We start from the raw sequence: 8,493 nt of genomic DNA, 5'->3' as shown, positions 1-8,493 counted from the left end.
TGTCCCTTTGTGACTGAGATATTTCACTCAGCATAATGTCCTCCAGGGTCACCCACTTTGAATAATATTGCATGAGTTCCTTGTTTTTCAATGCTGCGTAGTATTCCATTGTGTGGATATACCACAGCTTCTCTATCCTGAATGGATTCCATCAGTTTTTTGAGGCCGTATGAGAGGAAATTTTCCATCTTTCCCCAAGAGTCAACTAGTGGAGTTCAATTTCCAGTGACTCAATTCTTTAGGTTAACATTGCCACACACATTATTAGTCATTGGCAAATTACCCATTCAAACCACAGTAAGATACCACTTCACAGTCACTAATGTGGTTACAAGAAAAAAGACAGGTTAAAACAAGTGAGTTTTCTGAGGTAAGGATGTGAAGAAGATAGAATTTCCACACTTTGGTAGTAAGAATGAATGTAAAAATGGTGAAGTAACTTTGAAAGACTGGCAATTTCTCACACAATTAAAAAAAGGGTCCTTTTAGCGTCAGCAATTCTACTGCTAAGTACATTCTCTAGAGAAAAGAAAATACAAGAACATGCACATGGGTGTTTATTGCATCTTTATTCAAAATGGGCAAAGGTGGAAACAACCTGAATGTCCCTAAATGGATCAAAAAAAAAAGTAATATAAGATATATTCCTAAATGGAAAAGGAAGCAAAGTATTGATAGGATGTAGTACTATGACATAGATCATGAAAATGTTATGCTAAGTGCAAGAAGACAGTCACAAAAGACCACTCATTGTGGATTCCATTCATAGCGAAAATTCAGAATAGGCAAATTCAGTGGTTGGGGGGAATGGGGAGTGATTGCTAATGGGGAAGAGATTTCTTTTTCTGAGACTAAGATGTTCACAAAGAGTCCTTTACACTACAATAAGCAAGGCAAGTGCACCCAAACTACCTACAGTTTGCAAGCCTGTGAGGTTGCTCTTATTCTTGTTCTCATTTTATGGGTGAAGAGGCCATGAGCAGTGCTAGACAAAGTAATAAATAGAATGGCATGTGTGAGAATTCTGGCTCTGACTTTACATAAAGGAACTCTAGTGGCACATTGGCTAAGCATTCAGTTGTAAACTTAAATCTGGATACTGGGAACCTACAGCTGCTCAGACAGAGAAAGACATGGCAATTGACTTCCAAAAAAGATTATCCTGCTAGTTCTACTCTGTCCTATGGAACATATAGGTCCTGGCACCAACTAGGTGACAATAGATTTGGTTTGGAATTAAATAGACTTTGGTATTGACCTCTGCTCTGTCTTTCCATTTGTGTAACCTTGAGCAAGTGACATAACTGTCCAATCTTGTTTCCTCACTTATAAAATGGAAATGATATGAGTACTCACAGGACAGTTATAAAACTGATTGAACTAACGAATGCATAGAGAATGTTTAGTTCAATAGCTGTGCCCAGAAAATGATGATAAATAATAATTTCTTTGTGGTTGATAATGTTCATTTTCCCAATGCCATAAAAGCATCAGAATCAACAAGTTGTCCACCTCAGGAATGAGCTGCCTGATGTGTGTGTGTGTGAAAAATTTATATTTAGAATTAGTCAGCTGGGCTCAGTTTAGATGATTCCAATTTTGTTGGCAACATTCAAAGCATTATAGTCAGGAGCAAGTCAAATATAAGCCTTCTTCTCTCCATCAGGCCTAATCAAAGTGTTGACCTTAGCCACATCATTGTCACAGAGCTTCTTTACAACTTGTTTCATTTGGTGCTTGTTGGCCTTGACATTTACAATGAACACATGTGTGTTGTTATCTTCTATCTTCTGGCTGACTCAGTGGTCAGGGGAAACTTGATGACGGCATAGTGGTCAAGCTTATTTCTCCTGGGGGTGCTCTTCCGGGGGTATTTAGGCTGCCTTCGGAGTCTCGGAGTCTTAGGCCGCTGGAAGGTGGGTGACGTGCGGATCTCTTTTTTTTTTTTTTTTTTGGCTGTGGATGCCCTTCAGGACTGCCTTCTTGGCCTTTAATGCCTTTGCTTTGGCTTCAGTTTTGGGAGGGGCAGGGGCTTCCCTCTTCACTTTCAGCACCATCTTCATAGAAAGGCTGCCTGATTTATTTCAGGACTCCTTCCTAGTAGAAGCAGGTGAAGCCTGGTGTTGACTTGATAGACCAATATTGAATGTTTGTTGACTTGAAGGTGTAAAACCTGGTGCCACAGAAGTAGATACATAACAAACACACCACCAAGCCCATATCATTGAATTCATTCTGACTCATAGTGAGTCTCCATTGAGTCCCAAAGGCTATAAATCTTCACAAGAAGAAATTGCTGTGGAGAACGCTCCTGCTGCTGTCATGGCTGGGCGTCGGAATGTCCGAGGCTATAACTATGATGGAGATTGTGAAGATGATGATCTCGATGGCCAGTCAGTAGAAGATAACTACTGTATTTCTCCATCAACAAGTGAATTTTTAATAAATTAATATTCATGATCTGAACATTAAAAAAAAAAAAGAAAATTGCTTCTTTCTCCCATGTAGCAGTTCATTGATTCAAACCACTGATCTTCTGGTTAGCAGCCAAATACATAATATACCATGCTACTAGAGTTCCTTCCATATAACACAGCATTTGTCAATCCAACATTCTGCAGGTATACAATTCAGTGACAGTAGTTACAATGAACATGCTGACAACAACCATCCCAGCAGTATCTTGACTAGGACCGTCTGTTCTGCCCATCTTCTTTCAAGAGAGTTTAAGGAAAACTTCAGATATCAAAATGACCAATTGGAAGACTGTGCTCTTCTGTCTACTTTCGTCATCATAACTTGTTTTCTATCACTTTACCATTGATCTTACCTATTGTAGGTTCCTTCTTCCATTGTTGTTGTTGTTGCTGTTTGTTGTTAGGTGCTGTCGAATCAAGTATGACTTTGCAATCCTATGAACAACAGAGCTTAATCTTGTTCCTATCTTGTGCTGTCCTCACAATTTCTAGCATACTTGAACCTATCGTTACATCACTGTGTTCATCCATGTGGTTGAGGGTCTTCCTCTCTTTTGCCAACTCTCCACCTCCTTTCCAAGCATGATGTCCTTCTCCAAGGAACAGCCTCTCTTAACAACATGCTTAAAATATTTGTGATGAAACTTGATCATCCTTGCCTCCAAGGAGCACTCTGACTGCACCTTCTTCAAATCGTATCTGTTCTTTTGGCCGTCCAAGGGATGTTCTTCTCCAATACGGTAGCCTAAAGGCATTCTTTGTCTGTCATCCTTATTCATTGTCCAGCTCTCAGCAGGTGATTGAAAAGACCACAGCCTAAATCATTCTAGGTCATTCCAATTTTACTTCCAAGGTAGGTGATGGTGATGAGTTAGTTCTCAAAAGTTTTCTCTGAGAAAAAAAAGTGTCTTAATTGGAACTGGGAGGAGTGGGGAAGAATTTTTATTTTTCAGGCAGTTACACACTTCTCCTAGGTGAGAGGTCAAACTAGGTGAGAGGTCAAACTTTGACATTTCCTTTCCAGGACTGCTATGGAAGCCTTGGAACGTATAAAGGAGTAATGTTTACAATAGTGAAGACTTCTGAGTACCTTAGCTGGAACAGAACTAGAGGGAAGGATAAGTAATAAGAATTCTCGTAGCCATCAGAATTTTATGAATAACTCTTTGCTTCTCTAGTTTCTATTATATACAGTTTCTTCTTACATAGCTAATCTAAACCTCTCCTTCACAGATCTGTTCTGATACCAACCCTGATATCCACAACCAGGAGCATCCAGTGTTACTTGAATTCTTCCTAACTCATTGTAGGGAACACTGATGTGATCTTGGTCCCTCTCAGGCACTTGCCTAGCCCTAGGTTATTTATGCAGAGAGAAAAGCCTTTGCACCTTGCCTAGCAGAAAAGGATAGAGGAGCTCAAGGATGGGTCTGAGTCCTTACCTGCTGCGATTTGATGCCTGATATTTCATGTTTATGGCCTTTCATTTTCTCATAGTAACAAGGTGAGCTTCCCAAGCCCATCCTTAGAATGTTTAGGAGAAATGGATGACACACAGAAAGCTGTCACCACGTGGCAGGTAAAGCTATTGTGATCTTGAATATTCTCCTACATAAACCTTCACTGCTTCTACTGCTCTCTTCAAAGTTATAGGAAATTCTGGACCCTTCTTGACTGTACCTTGTCTATACTTTGATTAATTCGTTCCCCAGATGAGGAAGGACAGGAAGGAGCAAGCAGACCTGGGACTTTCCTCTTGTTCAGAGTTCTGGTGATGAAAGATTGATTATCCAGGATGCTAGACACTCAATTGTCAATTCTTTGCTATAATTATACAACATTCAGAAAGAATAACATCATTCCCTGGAATAAAAAATCGGGAAATGGGAGAGGATTTAAGAACTATCATTTCTCTCTCTGACTCCTGCAACTAAAATTTCCATTATATTTGTAAATTATAGATTTACATGTAATATGGTTATTATCTGGAGAGAGGATGAAAGGCACCCAAGCGTCAAGGACTCTCATTCATAGGGTCGCCATGAGTTGCCTGCGACTCGACGGCACTTAACAACAACAACAACAACAACATGGTTATTATATAAGTCCATCAAATTCAATTCAGTTTTTTTTAAAAAGGAGGAGAGTATTCCCATTTTACAGATGAAGACTTTGAGGCAGAGGCTAAATAGATTGCTAACGATCTCAGGAATGAAGAAGCCGGAAATGAACCCAGCATGGGTGCAGTCTCGAATCAGTGCTATTAGCTCCTTAAGCAAACATGCAAGAAAAGAGACATTCACCCTACTTAAACTGTCCTAAATTTGCTTATCTGAAGTTTAAATACTGTGTCAAAGAGTAACTAGACATCAGAGGCAAGTTAGTCTCTAGTTCTGAAGGTTCAGCAAGGAATTTGCTATAAATACAATGGATAACAGGGAAACACAGAGGTTCTTGAGCAAGAAACTGATAGAATGAAAACAATGAAGAATGCTAGTGCACCCTCAATGAATAGTAGCATGAGATGAAAGAGCATATAGAACATTTGCAAATGGGCAGATCTGAGTTCTAATCTCAGCACTGATAGCAACTGTGGACTTCAGAAATTCTCTTAGTGTCACTAAGCCTGGGTTTCCTTATCTATAAAATGACAGTACTACTTGTCTCATAAGATTGATGAAAGAATTAAAGAGAAGACTATATAGGAGGGCATAGCAGCATCCTGAGTACATTGTAAGCATGCATTCATCTATTCATACATTTAAGGAGTATTAATTGTTCTTCTACTTTGTGCCAGCATTCTGCTAGCCACTGGGTGTATAAACTGAACATCATAGACATGGTCTCCATCATGGAGTGTAGAGTGGTGGGAGAAATCAGTCAACCAACAGAAGTAAAAGCCAATTACAAACGGAAGTAATATGGAAGGCACGATGAGGATGCAATGAAAGAAAAGGAGGGAGAGCCACAAAGGCTGTGTAGGCAGCTCCTCTCTGAGGAAGCTCTCTTGGAGAACTGGGCTCTGAATGAGAACGTTCTAGAGGGAGGAAGCAGATGCCCTAAGGAAGAGTTGGAGCCAGCAAAGGAGCCCGAGAGGAGGGAGCACTAGGAAAGTTCAGGATCTGTCAAGTCAGGGCAGAAAAATGTCAAAAGGCAAGTGGTCAGCATGCCAGCACTGCGCCCAAGATGAAGACTGAAATGTGCCACTTGAGCTGGCAACAAGGAGATCAGTGAGGACCTTGGCAGGAGCACAATGGATACAGAGTCCAGTATCAGTACTGCCATCAGGAAAGACAGTGCAGGGGTGCTTAAAAGAAGGTGAACCACGCCAGTTGTTACCAAATCAGTTCTAAGTCAAGGGCACCATCAGAGAAGATGGACTGATCTCTGTGAGGCTATTGGTGGATGGTTTTCCACAGTTGATTATCAGGCCTTTCTTCTGAGGCATTCCTAGACTAACTTGAACCTCCATCATTTTATTAAGCTTAGCAACCCTTTAAACCACCATTTGCACCCCAAAAGGAAGTGTACAGCCTCTTAGAAAGACATTAGAGAAGCTGTATTCACACAATGGAATACTACGCTGCATTGAAAAACAAGGAACTCATGCAATATTATCCAAAATGGGTGACCCTTGAGGACATTATGCTGAGCAAAATATCTCAGTCACAAAAGGACAAATACTGCATGGTGCCACTGTTGTAGAAAGTGACTGACATCAGGGTTGGGGTAAGACTGAGAAAAATTGGCTAGATTATGCATACTGCATTGAAACAGACAAGGGAGAGAACAGTTTAAAAGTGATATATGATAGCATATTATGATTATCACAGGAATCCAGAATTAAGGCTGCATAGTGGAGTACATTTGGGGGCAGGAGCAGGGCCGGGGGGGATTGTATATCAATAAAGAAGTTTATCTTTTGCTTTTCAAAGAGAGGAGCAAACTGCGGGGAGTGGGGTAAAGAAAAAAGTGCAACAATGAATGAATTAAAATCCAGAATCTCTGTAAATGTTCATTGAAATTAATAAAATAAAATTTAAAAAAAAAAAAAAGACATTAGAAGCAAGGAAGTGGGAGGGAAACAGCAGATCCAAACCAAGTTAAGGTTCTCTCTGTCCAGTCAGCTCCGTCCCTTGAAGATACAGTCGTCTGAGTTGGAGCCTTAAAATAAACATCTGAATCAACATAGAAATGCTTCACAAGTCTTAGTGTACCAGTAGGATGTTGAGGGACCACAATAGTCTGTGTCAGATGTCAACAATCAATTGTGAGTGTGGGGCTGACCTCACTTCTTTAAACCACATGCAGCAAACGGCTCAGAGGGAGATCTCCCAATACAGTTTATCCTGCCTCCAAGGCCCTTCTGGATTGAAGCTAGTTCTTTGGTTTATTCTGAGCTCACATTTGAAACCATCTCTTCTCTGTAGCCATGGCATTGAGGCTTCATCAAGGATTGGAATGATATCCTCAGCCTTTGAAATGCTCCAATCTCTCGAGGACACCCTTGGTGAGTAAAATCCTATGTGTGAGATTGAGATTGAAGCCAGATGGGTGAGCACTTTTTAGGAGAGGCAGGTATTCCAGAAAATGCCCATCTGTTCCCCTTGAGTCTACACACTTTGTTCACCACAGCCACCAGAGTATGCCGAGGCTTGGGATGGAAGAATTGGGAAGACAGAGCCAAGGAGGGTGAAGAAGGCCTGGGGTGACTGGAGCCAGAGCTTATCCAGGGACTGAGCCAGCTCTGCGTGTGGTGGGGTCAGATTCACTGACCGTCATTCAACAGCAAACAACCTCTGCGTGGATCTGGGTGACAGCCTTCCAGAAGAAAGTGAGGGAATTGAGGGAAAAAGGGGGGGGTGTCCCTCTATAGGTACCCCATTGAAAAGGATTGGGGCTATAATGCCATTTCCAAGGATTAACTGCATCCACAGCACTGACAACCCCAAACCCCAGAGAAAGCATCGAGGCTCAAACCCTCGAATTGTAGGTTGGAGAGAGAGAGCCAAGGCTTAGGTGAATTATGAGCTGAAAGGCTCACCTCTCCCCAGCCCTTTCCCCTCCACACACTGGTCCTATTGTTGAGGAGCAATTTGGCAGTTACTCTCAAGTGGCTAAAATGTGGCACCTCCTCCAAGGTGTTGTCTGGCTAGATCAGGTGACCACTTCCCTCAGACGTTTTTGGAGAATGAAAAGATTACCTGCCACCTCCCCTCCCCCTCCAGGCAGGTGAGACAAATCCATTCAACTGGCCAGTGCTGTCAGTTTACAAATAAAACACAGGCATGAATGCTGCCTTTGTCAAACTGGGGTGACCATTTTGGCGGTGAGTTTAGATTAGCAATTTGTCCTTTGTCAAAGGATTATCTGAGCCTCAATGTCTTAATGTTTATTTCTCAATTTGCATCTTCCAGGAGTTCCAGCCCAACTCCTACATCCTACTTTGTATTGGGGCTGCTCACTTTGCTACCTCTGCCAAGGACCTGACAAAGCTGGGACACAGTGCAGCCAACCTGAAGCCCAAAACCTCCTTCCCCTTATTACCTCAGGTTCAAGTGCTTTAGCAAGTCACAGCGGAAAGGCAAACACCTCTTTGTGGTTCATCCAGACAGAGAGAGACACTTCTCACCTGGAAATGTGCTGTTTGAACAAAAATCTTCACTCAGTCACTATTTGTGGGAAAAATAAAGACCTCTGTTTGATGTTAATTGATGTTATTGGATGGCTTATGGGATCTCACCAAATCTGGGTGCTTCCTTTAGATTCTGACACAGTCATGAGCACATCTAGGTTCCTGAGGGGCACAAGTGGTTTGTTCTGGTGACCAGCAGGTTAGTGGTTCAAATCCACCCAGCAGCACTGTGGAACAAAGGCCTGCTTCTGTAAAAAATTATTGTGTATCATCGAGTCAGAAGAGACTCATAGCTGACCCTTCCACAGGTTTTTCAGAAGCAGTTAATTGCACGGGAGGAGATTGCCCTTCTTTCTCATGTGAAACAGCTAGTGGGCTCAA

Source organism: Elephantulus edwardii, unplaced genomic scaffold, assembly GCF_000299155.1.
Source record: "Elephantulus edwardii isolate Elephantulus edwardi_28Jun2011 unplaced genomic scaffold, EleEdw1.0 scaffold00307, whole genome shotgun sequence".
NCBI classification, from domain to species: Eukaryota; Metazoa; Chordata; class Mammalia; order Macroscelidea; family Macroscelididae; genus Elephantulus; species Elephantulus edwardii.
This window is presented reverse-complemented; position numbering follows the sequence as displayed.